Here is a 16,380-nt window from a genome sequence, read left to right on the forward strand (position 1 = left end):
TTGTTGCTAAGAATGGATCCTTTCTAGAGAAGGAGTTTCTCTCGAAAGAAGTGAGTGGGAGGAAAGTAGAACTTGATGAGGTAATTGTACCTTCTCTCGAATTGGAGAGTAGCACATCACAGAAAACCGTTCCCGTGATGCCTACACCAACTAGAGAGGAATCAAATGATAATGATCATGAAACTTCAGATCAAGTTTCTACCGAACCTCGTAGGTCGACCAGAGCACAATCCGCACCAAAGTGGTATAGTAATCCTGTCCTGGAAGTCATGTTACTAGACCAAGGCGAACCTACGAACTATGAAGAAGCTATGATGAGCCCAGATTTTGACAGATGGCTTGAGGCCATGAAATCTGAGATAGGATCCATGTATGAAAACAAAGTATGGACTTTGTTGGACTTGCCCGATGATCGGCAAGCCATAGAAAATAAATGGATCTTCAAGAAAAAGACTAACGTTGATGGTAATGTTACTGTCTACAAAGCTCAACTTGTTGTGAAAGATTTTCAACAAGTTCAAGGAGTTGACTACAATGAGACTAATAACCCATAGTGATGCTTAAGTCCGTCCGAATCATGTTAGCAATTGCCGCATTTTATGATTATGAAATCTGGCAAACGGGCGTCAAAACTACATTCCTTAATGGATTTTTTAAAGAAGAGTTGTATATGATGCAATCATAAGGTTTTGTCGATCCTAAAGGTGCTAACAAAGTGTGCAAGCTCCAGTGATTCATCGATGGACTCGTGCAAGCATCTCAGAGTTGGAGTATATGCTTTGATGAGGTGATCAAAGCATATGGTTTTATACAGTTTTATGGTGAAGCATGTATTTACAAAGAAAGTGAGTGGGAGCTCTGTAGTATTTCTGATAATATATGTGGATGACATATTATTGATTGGAAAGATATATAATTTCTAGATAGCATAAAATGATAATTGAATAAGAATTTTTCAAAGAAAGACCTCGGTGAAGCTGCTTACATATTAGGCATCAAGATCTATAGAGATAGATCAAGATGCTTGATAAGATTTTCAATGAGTGCATACCTTGACAAGATTTCGAAGGAGTTTAAAATGGATTAGTCATAGAAGGAGTTCTAGCATGTATTATATGGTGTGAAGTTGAGTAAGACTCAAAACATGACCACAGCAGAAGATAGAGAGAGAATGAAAGTCATTCCCTATGCCTCAGCCATAGGTTCTATAAAGTATGCCATGTTGTGTACCAAACATGGTGTATGCCTTGCCGTGAGTTTGGCAAGAGGGTACAATAGTGATCCAGGAGTGGACCACTAGACAACAATCAAAATTATCCTTAGAGGACTACGGAAATGTTTCTCGATTATGGAGGTGATAAAGAGTTCATCTTAAAGAGTTATGTCGATACAAGCATTAAACAACAATCCGGATGACTCTGAGTCTCACTCTGGATACGTATTGAATGTGGGAGAAATTAGCTAGAGTAGCTCCATGAAGAGCATTGTAGACATAGATATTTGCAAAATACATATGGATCTGAATTTGAGCAGACCTGTTGACTAAACCTCTTTCACAAGCAAAATATGATCATACCTTAGTAATCTTTGGGTGTTAATCACATGGTGATGTGAACTAGATCATTGACTCTAGAAAACTCTTTGGGTGTTATTTACATGGCGATGTGAACTATGGGTGTTAATCACATGGTGACGTGAACTAGATTATTGACTCTAGTGCAAGTGGAAGACTGAAGGAAATATGCCCTAGAGGCAATAACAAAGTTGTTATTTTATATTTCCTTATTCATGATAAAGGTTTATTACTCATGCTAGAATTGTATTGATCGGAAACTTAAATACATGTGTGAATATATAAACAAATATCGTGTCCCTAGTAAGCCTCTACTAGACTAGCTCGTTGATCAAAGATGGTTATGGTTTCCTAACCATATACATGTGTTGTCATTTGATAACTAGCGGGGCTACCCGCGCATTTGCGCGGCTAGAATTTTTATTTGTATTTTTTTTTTGCTTTGACACTTGACTTAATTTGGGCTTTTAAAATTATGATATAATATTCTATAACAAACATAAAGGACATTTGATGTCAAATGTTTTCCTTCGTCCGTGTTTGGTTTTTTCATTTCATGAAAATTATGTACGTTAGATTTACTATAAATCACTCACTAAAATTATGGGATAAAAGATTTAGCAGCATGAAAATTGCAGCGGAAGTGTAGGCCGGAAATCTCCCATAATATTATGAGACATGCAAATAGCGCGGCGGTTTTTCAACATCGATAGGAGCCATTTCACAGGTGATTTAAAATCATGCTCTAAATATTGTTATTGTAGTTGCTAGTTTATTTCAGAGGTGTGTAAGTATTTATTTTTGTTATAGAACAAATAAAACGGAACATGCATCTATCTAAAGTTGTGTTTCATTCGTACTTAGCTTATAGATTGTACACTCTAAAAAAAGCTCCTTTTTTAGATGTAATCCGAGCTTTATTAACGGTCAAAAGTCACAGTTTGTGGAATACATCTCGGATCATGAGATTGACCTAGCCACACATGCCTTCTTGGGTCTGAAGAATGTGCATGTTTCGCTAAGCTATGGGCTTACAAAAAAGCTCCTAGATTCTGGACCAAAATATGAATTGCACTTTCACTGTGCTAGTATTATTTACCCCGCTAGACATTTTGAAGCCTGAATATTGTAAATGGGCCAACCAAGCGGGTTTATCAGTGCAGCCCTTTAGCACCAGCGCATTTTTCTCTCTTATAAAAAAAGGCAGCACCAGTGGATGCACTATCGCTCGCTGCTGGCAGAGTCATACCGCTGCCAACCATATCCTGAGCCAACCATATCTTGCAGTGCAGACCCTTTTTCCAAGCGGTTCAGCGGAGCATGCATAGGTATGAAAATCCCTCATCTTGCCTCCATTTCGCATGCGCTAAATTTCGTCTCAGGTAAGAAATTGATGAGTAGAATCTCCATGCGACAACCACGCTCAAGAGTTAGTAAAGAAGAGATTAAAATCTCCATGCTGCAGCCACTTTTTCATAGAGCTAGAGATTGGGATTTGGGGACTATTATTAGAGGGATTAAATTTGAGGATCACGTCTTCTGAAAATCTGTACTATGAGAGAGGTGAGGGTAGATTCAATAAATTTTAAAATCCTTTTCAAGTGGAATCAATGGATGATTACATGGTACAGGCTATCCATTATCCATTGCTAATCGCTAAAAATATATAAACATGATCTGATCTGTATTATTTGCTCTCAACATTTTCTCAAGTTATGAAAATTTTAATGTAGAAAAAATCTTTATAAATACTCCCTCTGTCCCAAAATATAAAAACGTTTTTAACACTACACTGGTGTCAAAAATGTTCTTATATTATGGGACGAAGGGAGTACTAAAGATTAATTTCATGGTTACAGACTTGATAATGGAAAATGGAATATTTGGTTGAAAGATTAAAGATACATATATGTTGGTACATACACGTACATTTTGTTGGTTGAGTCCTCTTTCATTTTGTTAGTACACGTACATTTTGTTGGTTGAGTAGGCTACGCATCAGATTTGATCGAGTAAGCCGCCGCCGCCTCTTGAGCTCCCTCCTCCACCAACGGGCTGGGATCCCTCGTGCACCACCAATCCGGGCTCCCTAGCCGGCGCTCCTCCACGCCCACGCCGGGGGACATGCCGCCCGCCGCCATTCAAGCTCCCTCGCCGGTGCTCCTCCATGCCCACGCCGGGGGACACGCCGTCCGCCACCTATCGAGAGGAAGAAGGGGAGAGTAGAGCACCTGCGCTGCGAGCCGCAACGGGCACTGCGTTTCTCCATCTCTGTCCCCTCAAATGGCGGCACCGCTCCCAATCTTTCTGGCGCGCATGTTTGCCCTTCAACTCTGCTGCCTTAGTCTAGGACCTAGTTTCAGCAAGCTATTCGTCTGACCCAAATACATTTTGTGTGCACTTAGTTCTAGAAATTTGACCAATATTAATGCTATGCACCCAGAGAAAATATTAATTTTGGTCGGATTGGTTGAGTGTTAGTAAAAAAAATGAACCATTGGTTGAGGGTTAGTAATAAGTAAAATCAATTAAGCTCTTGGTCTATGAGTTACCATGGTACACTTGTTCATGATAAAATAATATATGCCCTGGAGAATAGCTCAATCCATCTTTAGGACATTTTAATTCAAAAGGGACTGAATGTATTGAGCATTTTTTCAGCCTCTTCATCAAAAAAAGTGCAACTTGTAGTACCAGTTTAATCACTAATTTGGAGTCAAATGCAGTCCCTAGAATCACATTTAATTAGTCCAACACAAAAAAAGGCAAATGTCTTTTCTTAGAGAGACAAATACAGGAGATACGGGGAATTGGAAACTATTCGTGAGAGAGATTTGATTATTAGAGTGTGAGAGATTCGTAATGCCTATTTGGGTGTAACTAATTGGTGAACTTTCTCTAGAACGATAAAAGATTTGAATTTTGATATTATTCGTTAATAGATTTTTATTGTTGTGGATCGTGGCTTTGTAGGTGGAATCCATTGGCGATTTCATTATTCCTTCTGCTGCGATATTTGTCGTGTTAAAAATATTGAAGGATAAATAACTAATTAAAAAATTAATATTTTGTGGAAAGATCAAACATATATATCCATGGATTAATAACTTTTTTAAATATTAAGACGTCGACCAAGTACATGTGTTGTTGATAATGTATGGTAAGGTCGTCTGTGACTATATAATCATACATGAATTGTCTAGGGAGAATTATAGGTTTCTAGACTTGATCAACTGCACAGTCAATTAAAATATCTCTTTGTAAACAATATTCTTTGCAACATCTTCAGTTGGACATTCTTCGTCATCGATCAGCACCTTCAGTCCTTCCTTGTTTGTCACTCTTGATAGTGCCACATATAGTTGTCCATGGCAGAACACTTGCTTAGGCAAATATATGCCTACCGTGTTTAAGGACCGACCTTGGCTCTTGTTTATCATCATTGCGAAGCAGACTGATAATGAATGTTGCCTTCTTTTCAGCACAAATGGCCATTTTGAGTCGTTTGGTGACATGATGATTCGAGGTATGTATACCTTATCGCCGACGTGTGTTCCTGTGATTATTTGTGTCTCGATGTATTTGTTTTCAAGTTGTGTAATTGTCATTCTTGTACCATTGCATAAACATGATGCTTGGTTGATGTTGCGTAGGAGCATTACCGGCAAACCCACCTTCAGTTTTAACTTATGGTCTGGGATTCCTGGGGAGGTGAAGGTGTTGAGGAACTCAGTAGGCTGCATGTTCATCATGATGTTCGTGTTTGTCGTGGCCTTGCACACTGTGTCCAGGCTTAGGTATGTCACCTCTTCACCTTGTATTTGGGTCATTTATTTTCTTGACTGTATCATTTCTTGGACATAGTATTGCTCTTTCTTCTAGGTAATCCCGCTCATGGTATTTTTGCAGCAAGTTTGAGTATATGCTTTTGACGATTTGTTCTTTACGATTTTCTCCTTTCTCTAGCAGTAGGTCCTTTGGTATTTTTATCCAATCCTCTCCTTCATCTGATGTTGTTTTCCCATCGCCAATCTGTAGTATCCACCCTACAAATTCAGCGACTTTTTGCTTTTGTATTGGATCATCTGACAAACACTTCAGCCGCATGTTTTGTGTTAACTCAAATATTTCAAAGTGTTTCCACAGATATGACCTTTTGATTGAAGCATTAACTATCTGCTCTCTCCTTCCTTTGGTTATAACTGGCAGGATTTGTCTGAAGTCGCCTCCTAGTATAACTGTCATTCCACCAAATGGCTTTTCATCGCTGTTTTCATTAGTGAATCTGAGAATATCTCTAAGGCTTTTGTCTAGTGCCTCAAAGCAGTGTTTGTTTGCCATAGGAGCTTCGTCCCATAATATAAGTGAGGTCTTCTTTAGCAGTTCAGGCAAATGCGAGCCTTGTTTTATTTCACACGTTGATTCTTCAATGATATTAAGTGGAATACGGAACCTTTAGTGTGCTGTTCTTCCACCTTGGAGAAGCAACGCTGCAATGCCACATGATGCTACCGCAAACACTATCTTCCCCTCTGATATTAGCTTTGTCGTTATTGCTTTCCATAGATAGGTTTTTCCTGTGCCACCATAGCCTTCGACAAATATCTGCTTTCCTAGCTCTTTGTCGACTGACTCCATTATTGCATCATAGGCTTTTTTCTGTTCTTGGTTAAGATTGTTTAGTATCATTTTGTGTTCATCCTTGAGTTTGTCCATGTCATAGTTGACATATTCATTTATTAGTCTGTTCCCAAGTTCGTCTAGCTCTGTGGCATTTGGTAGTTCTATGTCTGGATAGTCCTTTAGTGACTTTCCTACTTGCCTCATCAGTTTTTCTATCTCAATTAGACCATACGCTTTCTTCTGCGTGTTGGTGAGCTGAAGTGCTGGAAAGTTTAGAATAGTCCTTCTTTTGTATTGCATATCTTCATATAGCGCCTCCCATGTGGAATCCCACAATACCTTTGGGTTTGTGACTTCGCAATGGGACAATATGGTGGTGAATAACTGACGCAGTTGTGTTCCGGATGCCCAACTTGATGCTTCATTGATACAGTCAATCCACTTAGTGTCATCATCGAGAAATCTGAGGGCTTGGCATGCTGATTTGTATGTTGGGTGAGTGACTCCATCAATGGTCCTAATATCCTCAAATGATGTGCATCCTTTCTTGGTGTTTAGAAGCATCCTCATATGATATTTCTCGCCACTTGCGGGATGTGCATAGTAGATTCTTCCAATTGCATAGTCCCTTTTTCGCTCCTGCCAACATTTTGTTTCACTTTTCCATACAAACTTTGTAGGGAATTCTGCGTAAGTCAATTCTTTTCCTAGCTCGTATATTTTATTTGCCTCCATCCACTGAGTGAACTTGGTAATTTTAGATACTTCTCTTGTTACTATCTTTTCAAGATCAGTGGAGTCTGGAAAAATGACTTGTTGCTCATTTTCAAGATGGAAAGGTAGCCTCTCAACTGCTGGATCACGATACTGAAGATCAAACTGAAATATCCTCCAGCATGCTTCTGATGTTGATATGTATCTCATCTCTAGGTATTTCTTGATCTCGTCAGTTTCGTTTGCCGCACCCCTTTCCTTCAGCAAGGCTGTGACATGGTCGTCGTCTTTATGGATATACTTAAATAGATACTTGATTGATCTGGACCTATTGCACCACTAGACGTTTATATGAGCTTGAAATTTGACCAGCAGATTCCGGTTGTATGGCACAACAAATCTGTTGTCGAGCATCACCCCACCCATTTTGATCTGCCTTCCGTCATCCCTCCTTTTATATACTGGAAATCCATCCTCGTCAATGGTAGTACTGGCATTGTATCTTTTTGGGAAATGCTTGGTGCATCTATGGTCCAGCATGCATGGTGAGTTTTTCTTAGCCTCTCCGCATGGGCCATGCATCATGAAGTTCTCAACAGCTTAAAATGCCTCCGGATCCCCATCCTTGTTTGGGATCTCAGCGCTTATTATTTTGTCGATTTGCAATGGTTCTGGGTACTTTTCTTTGTCCTTCAAAAATATTAGTATGTGGGCATGAGGGAGTCCTCTCTTCTGGAATTCTATTGTGTAGATGACTACAGTTGATTAATAGTTTGTCAGATTTAGCTAAAGTTGGAATGCATGTTACTAAAGAGCTAGAATTTGACAGAGTATAAGATGATGCATGTTACTAAAGAGCAAGTCTGACGGACTATAAGATGATGCAAGAAAGAGTAAAGATTGATAGTCAATGGGACTTACTTGCAACTGTTTCTCCAAAGTATTTCTTTTCTTTTATGTCTCTCATTAGCTCCTTTGGTTTGATCATAAATACTCTATCCACAATATCTGGCCGATCAGCTGGTTTTTGGCCACCACCCGCTTCATCTAGCATGTATTGGATCTCAGGCCACTTTGCATTGCATGTGAATGTTATAAATAGGTCTGGGTATCCAGCCCAACGACATATTGCAAAGGCATCTTGCAAATATTGTGCCTTGTTTCTTCTACCACCTGTAAAAGATGAAGGCACAATTATCCTCTTTCCAACTTGCTCTGTTCTTGTGTCCCCTCGCTCAATCGCATCCTGCAATCCACTGTAAAGTTCAGTTCGTAGCTTTCCTTGATTGTGTCGGATCCAATTTAGTCTATTTTGCTCGATACATGTGTATACATCCACCCAAAATTGCAGCGACAGATGCCCAGACTTAAGCAGTAACATTCCTTGATCAGGACGTTGCTGTAGGTAGAATGCATAGTAGTCCAACAACGTTACGTATTTCCTGCTATTTGTAGCTCCCTTTGTTTTCTTGTAGGGTATCTCAAGTTTAAAACCATCTTCTCCGTATGGAAACAACAACGGATATTGCATGGACATGAATTTCGGGTGGATCTCTGTTATCCTTTGCGGCTCCATATTTTTGTACTCAACAACAATGTCACGTCCTTCACTCTCTCCAGTTGGATCTCTTACTACCAATGCTGCAACTTCAGATGCAGATGGAAGGTTGCGTGTTCCGTTCCTTTTGCCTAGTATCCGAAGTGTGTAATCATGGTAGTCTCCTTCTTGGAATCTATCTCTTGCCATTCTGAATGTTTTTGTGAGGATGTTGTTGTCGTCAAGCATTATTTTCAGTTTTTTGACAATGTTGGGGTCCACTGTTGATTTATTAGCATTGCATCTTGACGCACTTATCCTGTTTTCCACCTCATTTTCGGTATTATAGATGTATAACTGTGCGAACCGAGGTTTGTCTGTACCTTGAGGAAAAAGAGTTCCGATATGGTGGTAGTTCTGTCCATGCAAACGAAAAACATAAGGTCCTTTGCGAGTATTTATTTCCTTGTCCACAACTCCTCCCATCGATGTGAATGAGAACATTGAGTTGTATAACCTTATATTTTCTTTGAAGTTTACCGAATCCTGCCCTTCACTTCTTAGGAGGTTTCTGAGGTATGGTGGAGGTTCTCTTAGTGGCGGCAGATTGATTTTCCCCTATTTGCAGCATATTCCAAAAGAGGGTGTTGTGGTTCCTTTGTTTGAATTTAATCTTTCCTCACACCATAGCAATGCTTTGCATATTGGCATTTGTATGTTGGCCTTCCGAAGTTCCATGGCTTGCTATTAACACTTGTCGAGGTTCTGGTTCTGTTGTTGTCTCCAACATTGACTCTAATGTTGTTTCTGTTGGTATCGCTTCTTGCGCGCTTCAATTCCTTATCGTCTTTAGCATTAGCCTTTCTGAATTGTTTAGGATCCTCTGTGTTTGTGTTTGTGTTTCTTCTTCCCTCTCCAGTCCTTGTCCGCTTTGTACTCCTTGAGTTTAGAGGTTGTTCTTTCTTTCTTTTTGTATGGTGAGCTGCTGGAGCTGACATATGTTGGACTCTCATCTCTGTAAATGTGATTTCGTCAATGCGTATAGAGTTTTCTTAACATAGTATCATGTAATATGATTTATGTTGTACTTAATGATGTTTTGTTGTTGCAGATATGCAAGTGCATTTGGAGATATAAGGGACTACTAATGGAGATGTCACATACAGTACAGCTGGAGATCAATGTTATTTACTTGGAAGGGCACTATAAATAAAAAATTGTTCAACCATGTTGCTCTTTTTGTAGCTTTCACATCACTATCATGGTAGTATCAGGATGCATGAAAAAAGTGATTTATAGTTCAGTATCAGAAGAGTTTTGAGATAGAATATTAGAAGCAAGGTTGAGATGAGATCAAAATGCAGGGAAAAACTTGAAGAATTGCATGTGGATATTACCCAAGGTTGATGGTGCCGATGCCGTGTCTTCAGTTTGTTGGGCGTTTCTTTGTGCCTTCGATCGTTTCAGCATCGCGGGCGTATATTGGATGCAAGTTGCTGGAGTTGTTGCCATGCCTTCAATTTGTTGGCCGTCTCGTGCGTTTGATTGTCCTGACATCTTGAATAAGGATCTATTGAGAAAGTGCATCATGGGTCATTTAGAAATGTTTATCTTGTAAAAATATAGTTGAAATTATGTGATATAAGCAGAAGGGATGAGTGTGTGACCATACCTCTTGTTTGTTTTCTGAGACTGATCTAGCAATTTGTATCTTCACGTAGGGATTTGTATTGTTTAAATTACCTGAGAGCAAAGGTTCTATGAGAATATGTTAGCTTGTAATAAGGATGTCAAAATAATGTGCTTATTAAAAGAGGAAAATACATAATACCCTGAAGCCTTTGCCTGTTTAGTAGTCTGATGAGTTGCTTCAAATTCGAGAAGACGCATCAGTCGGCGATGAGGCTTATTGTGCTAGTACGACGTGATGTGATGCACTTTATATAATGATATGGTTAGATGTTTTCCTAGGGTGTACGATTAGGAATCATGTAGTGAGTCGAAATCGGACTGTACAATACGGATTGTTTTTAAAGGAAATTTTTGATTGGCGGGCTATCCCAATTTGGGCTTGGCTGTCAGAAAGCGGTCTAGACTTCAAATAAAAAACAGTGATAAATAAACTATATTTTATCCGCACTTCAACTCCCCTGCTGCAGTGCTGTGAAAAAAAAAAAGAAATCACCCCCTTCACCGCTTATTATCTTCTCATCCGGCCAAAGATCCAATCCCTCCAATGCCCCCTCAGACTTCATACCAATGTACTGTTCCTCTTCCACACGGAGCAAATCGCTTCAGATTAGCTTCCGGCGACCTGCTGGGCTACGATTCTCATTGGATCCGCTCAATATCTTGCGCCAAGGAGGGCACGCGGTGGCGCTGTCGCACAGAGATGCCGGCACAGGCGAGTTGCCGCGAGGTCAGCCAAGTAGCCGTCGACCTGCGTGGATTAGCGCGGCGTGACAAACACTAAGGAGTGGAAGCTGGGTGCATTAGTGCCGCAAGTAGCAACGCAGGTTTGGCCTTCAACTTTTTTTTAGAATCGTTTGGCCTTCAACTATGTTGCCTAGTCTAGGACCTATTTCAGCTAGGTATGCGTCTGGCCCAAATACATTTTGTGTGAAAAAATAATTTTGGTCGGATTGGTTGAGGGTTAGTGAGAAAAATAAATTAAGCTTTTGGTCTGCGAGTAACCATCATACGCTTGTTCCTGATAGTATATACGCCCTGGAGAAAAGCACAATCCATCTTTTGTTCGCTTTAAATTTCATTGTGGCATCCCATGGATCATTTCGCAGTAAAGATATGATTTTGATTATTTTATTTTGTTCATAGTATTCAAATGGAGTTCCAACTCAATCTTTTCATATATTGTTGAGCATTTGTTCTCATATATTCTAGGCCAAATATATACAAATATTGTTTTATCAAACGTAGGCACATCAAAGCTTACTTTTGAATCATTTAAAAACAAAATGCATATTGTTCATACATATTGACCATAGATAAGAACACGCTAAATATTTCCATTTTCCGATACATTAAAATAATGAATATGTTGTATTTGCAAAGTTCACTAAGTAAACAACTTTTACTCCTTTGTTATCAGGATATACTCAGGCTTATTTCTGTGGATAAACTATTGTCCCAAAAAATTTGTGGAAAAGGTCCTTCCTCTCTTAGGTCTTGTTTGGCATACTTGATCTTCCAGTTGACGACTTGAGTCCTCCAATTCAGTACCTTTGGTCTTGATATTGTTTGACTTTTTAGTCAAACTTCGTGTCATCCTTGTGGTTGTGTTGATGATACTTTTATCTTCCACGTTATGAACATCTGAGCCTTCATGTTCAACTTTTTTCTTTTTGCTTTTTCCATGAACACTTCTGGTACTTTTGGGCACTGCTTTTTCTGTTTTTTTAGATCTACTATTTTCATTTTCTTCATGTTCTGAGTCTAATAATACAACGGATCTTCGCCTCCTTTTCTGATGTACTGTACTTCCATTGCTTTTATCTTCTGGCTCCTCTTTCACAGGGACCAACTCACATATGTTTTTGCTAAGTTCACACTTGCTAATCTGTACCTGCAAAAATCACATAAATGGATGATTAAGAGATGAATTATGTAAATAAAAGTTTGTACGGTGAAGTAGTCAATCACCTTTTTAACTGGCTCATTCAGTTTCTTTGTTTCTTGTTTTAACATGTTGTCCACTTCATCATCCATCAAATCCTGTTGAGCACAATGGATCAAGAATTGTAAATGCCTGCTTCAATAGTTCCATATAAAAGAGTATAATACTTGGTGTTTAAATAGATTTGGTAGTTTAATAGAACATTACCTCTTCAGCTTTATCCTCTAAGTATCGCTTCTCAAGCTTCTCATCAGGCACAAATATTTTCTTCATTGCATAGTTCTGCATGCCTAGAGTGAGGTTCTTATTGTTGAGTTTGAATCGAAAGATAAGTCTTCATCCACATAATTCTTGTATAATTTTTGGGACTTCTTCAGATTTTCCATCTAAGGAATCCAACAGGAATGAGACTGATGTATTGAGCATTCTTTCAGCCTCTTCATCAAATAAAGTGCAATTTGTAGTAGCACTATGATCACTAATTTGAAGCCGAATACGATACCTAGAATCACATTTCGTTAGTGTAACGCAAATGTGATAGTACATAATGGTGGTCAAATCAAGAGAATATGCTTACCTTGGTGTTAAACCTTCTGGATACGTATCACAGTTCTTGCAGTAATAATTATGTGATTCTTTCATAGCAATTCTGTTGCAAACATCGCATGACATGTACCACCATTGAATATTTTCTTGTAACCGATCAATTGTAGCTATTGTTGTGAACACAAAGTCCTGAAAGTTGATGAAGAAAATATAGCTCTTTAGATAATATGCAGTCACTCATACAAATATGTCAAATATATCTGTAGGTATTGGAGGCTTCTATAATATCGTATCTTAGAAGAGTTCTGATTCATTACCTCATCTGTTGGGTTGTCGTGCCTAATTCCAGTAAGTTCTTTTAAGGTTATCCTTCTGTAAAACATTTGATCTTCCAGTGTCCCTTGAGTACTTTTATATATATCCATCATTTTTGGTAAAGTTTCTTCGGTGGAGTGGCTACAAATAAAAGTTAGTAAATGAAGATATATTATGAACTTCTATATGACCAGAACCTACAAATTGTGCTTAATACCTGCCACGAAGTTCCCAGGTCTCAGGTATATCAAGATTGGTATATAATCTTGTGGCGCTAGTTGACTTTAGGCACAAACTTATTTAATGAACAATAAATGTGTTAGATTTATTATTTTGGTATGAAAAAAGACATGTATACATATTCAACTTACCGTAAATGTTTGCACCATTGTTGAGGTAACAATAATAATTGTTTGATTGCCAATTACATCCTCACTTAAATGATGAGCTAATCTTCCCCATAATGATACTCTGATTCTATCGCCCCTGAATAATTCATTCCAAAGCAATTAATGATAATAATAATATAAGTGGAAGAAAACAGTCTCTACCCTTAGTGAAAAGTTGACGCATGGATATACACTTACTCTGGCATTAGAATTTCAATCTCACGTATATCTGAAGGTGTTTCCTTCTTTGTTATCCTTGATTCTATTGGCTTAATCTTGGTAAGTAACACAATGACATCTGCAAATTAGAAGATTAAAGACTTAAAAAATTAGAAAGTTATTCATTTGTAGTCTATTAACACAAATACTAACAAATGACTTCAAATTTAAATTGACCACTTGGAAGTAAGAATATGACTATCAACATACCTGAGCATTGTTTGTCTTTTTCTAGCCGTTCATGTAGGGTATCTTTGCTAGCAAACTCAAAGTATTAATCTGGAAAATTATCTGATGAACCTTCCATCTCCTTTAATTTTGTATTGCATGAAAAAATAATTTTAATTTCATTGCTGACTGGCCGATATTTTGTCGAATCTACAACTTTAAAATTGCTAACAACATATATAGAACCCTTGTTGATCTTTGCTCTGTAAGTGTCAATTGGATTCTTCCAGATAGTAGCATGAACTGTATGGCCCTTCAAAATTTAATGAAAGAAAAATATTAGTAGTAATTTTAACAATAAAACAATCCCATTGTTAATTATGTGAAGAAAATACCTGCTCATCCATCAAGATCATATCGATGCTCATAAGTTCATCAATCGAAGGATTGATCGAGTCCCACATTCTCATTACTTTGGCTTTAATATTCCATGTTTTCCCCCTTGTGGTTAACTCACTCAACTTCGTGTACGCCATAGAGATTTTGCCTTCAAAACAGTTTTAAAAGAAGTGGTTCATATGATATAATGCAATAATGAAATTTGGTTAGAAATAAGTGTTCTCACTAATGGTTAATGAACAGGAAACCATGGTGTTCATAAGGAGGTTGCAAAGACATGCAGGGATGGGAAGACATAAATATACCTTAAGATTTCAGCTATATATTACCCAAAGTTGATGTTTCTGTCGTTTCTTCTTCCGTCCTTCGATTTGCTGGGTGTCCTGCCGTATGTCGCCCCTTCGATTTGTGTCGCGTGAACTGGCTGGTGTAACCGATCGTTCTTGGCGTGTGTTGATATGTTGTTGTGTTGAACTCCCTTCAATCTTGGTAAACATGGTGTAGGGTGTTCTGGCATCTGCTAATCCATGGGTGTTCCGGGGTGTTTGCCCCAACCTTTATATTAGTCCAAAGGAGTTTGAATTGTGTACGTATAACTATCCGTTGTAAATTATTCTGTGTAATAGTATACGACTGTGTCCTTGTGCCTAGCCTAATATCAATCCGTTTCGGAGTCCTTCACGTGCAAGAGTGTACGTTTGTGTGCACTTGCCTAATATTACATGCAATAGTATACGATCTGTTTGTTTCAGTTTCCTTCATCTATCGTTTTAAGTATATAATAGATGGGATCAAATCATTAGGAGAATGATGTGATGGACAAGGCCCATCCGTTAGCTTAGCATATTGATCGTTCAGTTTATTGCTATTGCTTTCTTCATGTCAAATACATATTCCTTCGACTATGAGATTATGCAACTCCCGGATACCGGAGGAATACCTTGTGTGCTATTAGATGTCACAACGTAACCGGGTGATCATAAAGATGCTCTACAGGTATCTCCGAAGGTGTTTGTTGAGTTGGCATAGGTCGAGATTAGGATTTGTCACTACGAGTATCGGAGAGTATCTCCGGCCCCTCTCGGTAATACACATCATAAGCTTGCAATCAAATGACTAAGGAGTTAGTTATGAGGTGATGTTTTACAAAATGAGTAAAGAGACTTGCCAGTAACAAGATTGAACTAGGTTTGAAGATACCAACGATCGAATCTTGGGCCAGTAACATATCGATGGACAAAGGAAATTACGTATGTTATCATAACGGTTTAATCGATAAAGATCTTCGTAGAATATGTAGGAACCAATATGGGAATCCAGGTTCCGCTATTGGTTATTGACCGGAGAGGTGTCTCGGTCATGTCTACATAGTTCTCAAACCCATATGGTCCGCATGCTTAACGTTTGTTGATGATATAGTGTTATATGAGTTATATGATTTGGTGACCGAATGTTGTTCGGAGTCCTGGATGAGATCACATACATGACAAGGAGTCTCGACATGTTCGAGAGGTAAAGATTGATATATAGGATGATGTTATTCGGATACCGGAATAGTTTTGGAGTGCACCTGGTAGTCATCGGGTCACCGGAAGGGGTTCCGGACACCCCCGGTAAGTGTATGTGCTTAATGGGCCGAAGAAGGGGACATACCTGTTGGGGAACGTTGCAGAAAATTAATTTTTTTCCTACGGTTTCACCAAGATCCATCTATGAGTTCATCTAAGCAACGAGTCAAGGGAGTGAGTTTGCATCTACATACCACTTGTAGATCGCGTGCGGAAGCGTTCGAGGGAGCGGTGATGATGGAGTCGTACTCGATGTGATTCAGATCACCGATGACCAAGTGCTGAACGGACAGCACCTCCGCGTTCAACACACGTACGGTACGGACGATGTCTCCTCCGTCTTGATCCAGCAAGGAGGAAGGAGAGGTTGAGGAAGACAGCTCCACCGGCAGCACGACGGCGTGGTGTTGGTGGAGAAGCAGTACTCCGGCAGGGCTTCGCCAAGCTCGTGACGGAGGAGGAGAGGTGTTGGGGAGGGGAGGGGCTGCGCCTTGGCTTGTCCATTCAGCCCTCCCCTCACCCCTCTATTTATAGGGGAAGGGGCAAGGGGGGTCGACCCCTCTAGATGGGATCTAGAGGGGGGGCGGCGGCCAGGGAGGGGGGACTTGCCCCCAAGCAAAGGGGGCGCCCCCTCTAGGGTTCCCCCCCCCAACCCTAGGCGCATGGGCCCAAGGGGGGGGGCGCGCCCAGCCCTC

At 39.4% G+C, this 16,380-nt stretch overlaps 2 long non-coding RNA genes across 2 annotated transcripts; both read left to right on the forward strand.

The window, feature by feature from the left end:
- Positions 1 to 2,777: 2,777 nt before the first annotated feature.
- Positions 2,778 to 10,286, forward strand: LOC123045543 (uncharacterized). Its single transcript, XR_006421481.1, has 4 exons — positions 2,778 to 2,901; positions 5,056 to 5,099; positions 5,227 to 5,370; positions 9,559 to 10,286. It is a non-coding gene; the product is annotated as an uncharacterized lncRNA (long non-coding RNA).
- A 337-nt stretch (positions 10,287 to 10,623) lies between these two features.
- LOC123041427 (uncharacterized) lies at positions 10,624 to 14,798 on the forward strand. Its single transcript, XR_006418520.1, has 3 exons — positions 10,624 to 10,963; positions 12,894 to 12,975; positions 14,361 to 14,798. It is a non-coding gene; the product is annotated as an uncharacterized lncRNA (long non-coding RNA).
- Positions 14,799 to 16,380: the final 1,582 nt, after the last annotated feature.

The sequence above is a fragment of the Triticum aestivum genome, chromosome 2B, assembly GCF_018294505.1.
Source record: "Triticum aestivum cultivar Chinese Spring chromosome 2B, IWGSC CS RefSeq v2.1, whole genome shotgun sequence".
Taxonomy (NCBI): Eukaryota; Viridiplantae; Streptophyta; class Magnoliopsida; order Poales; family Poaceae; genus Triticum; species Triticum aestivum.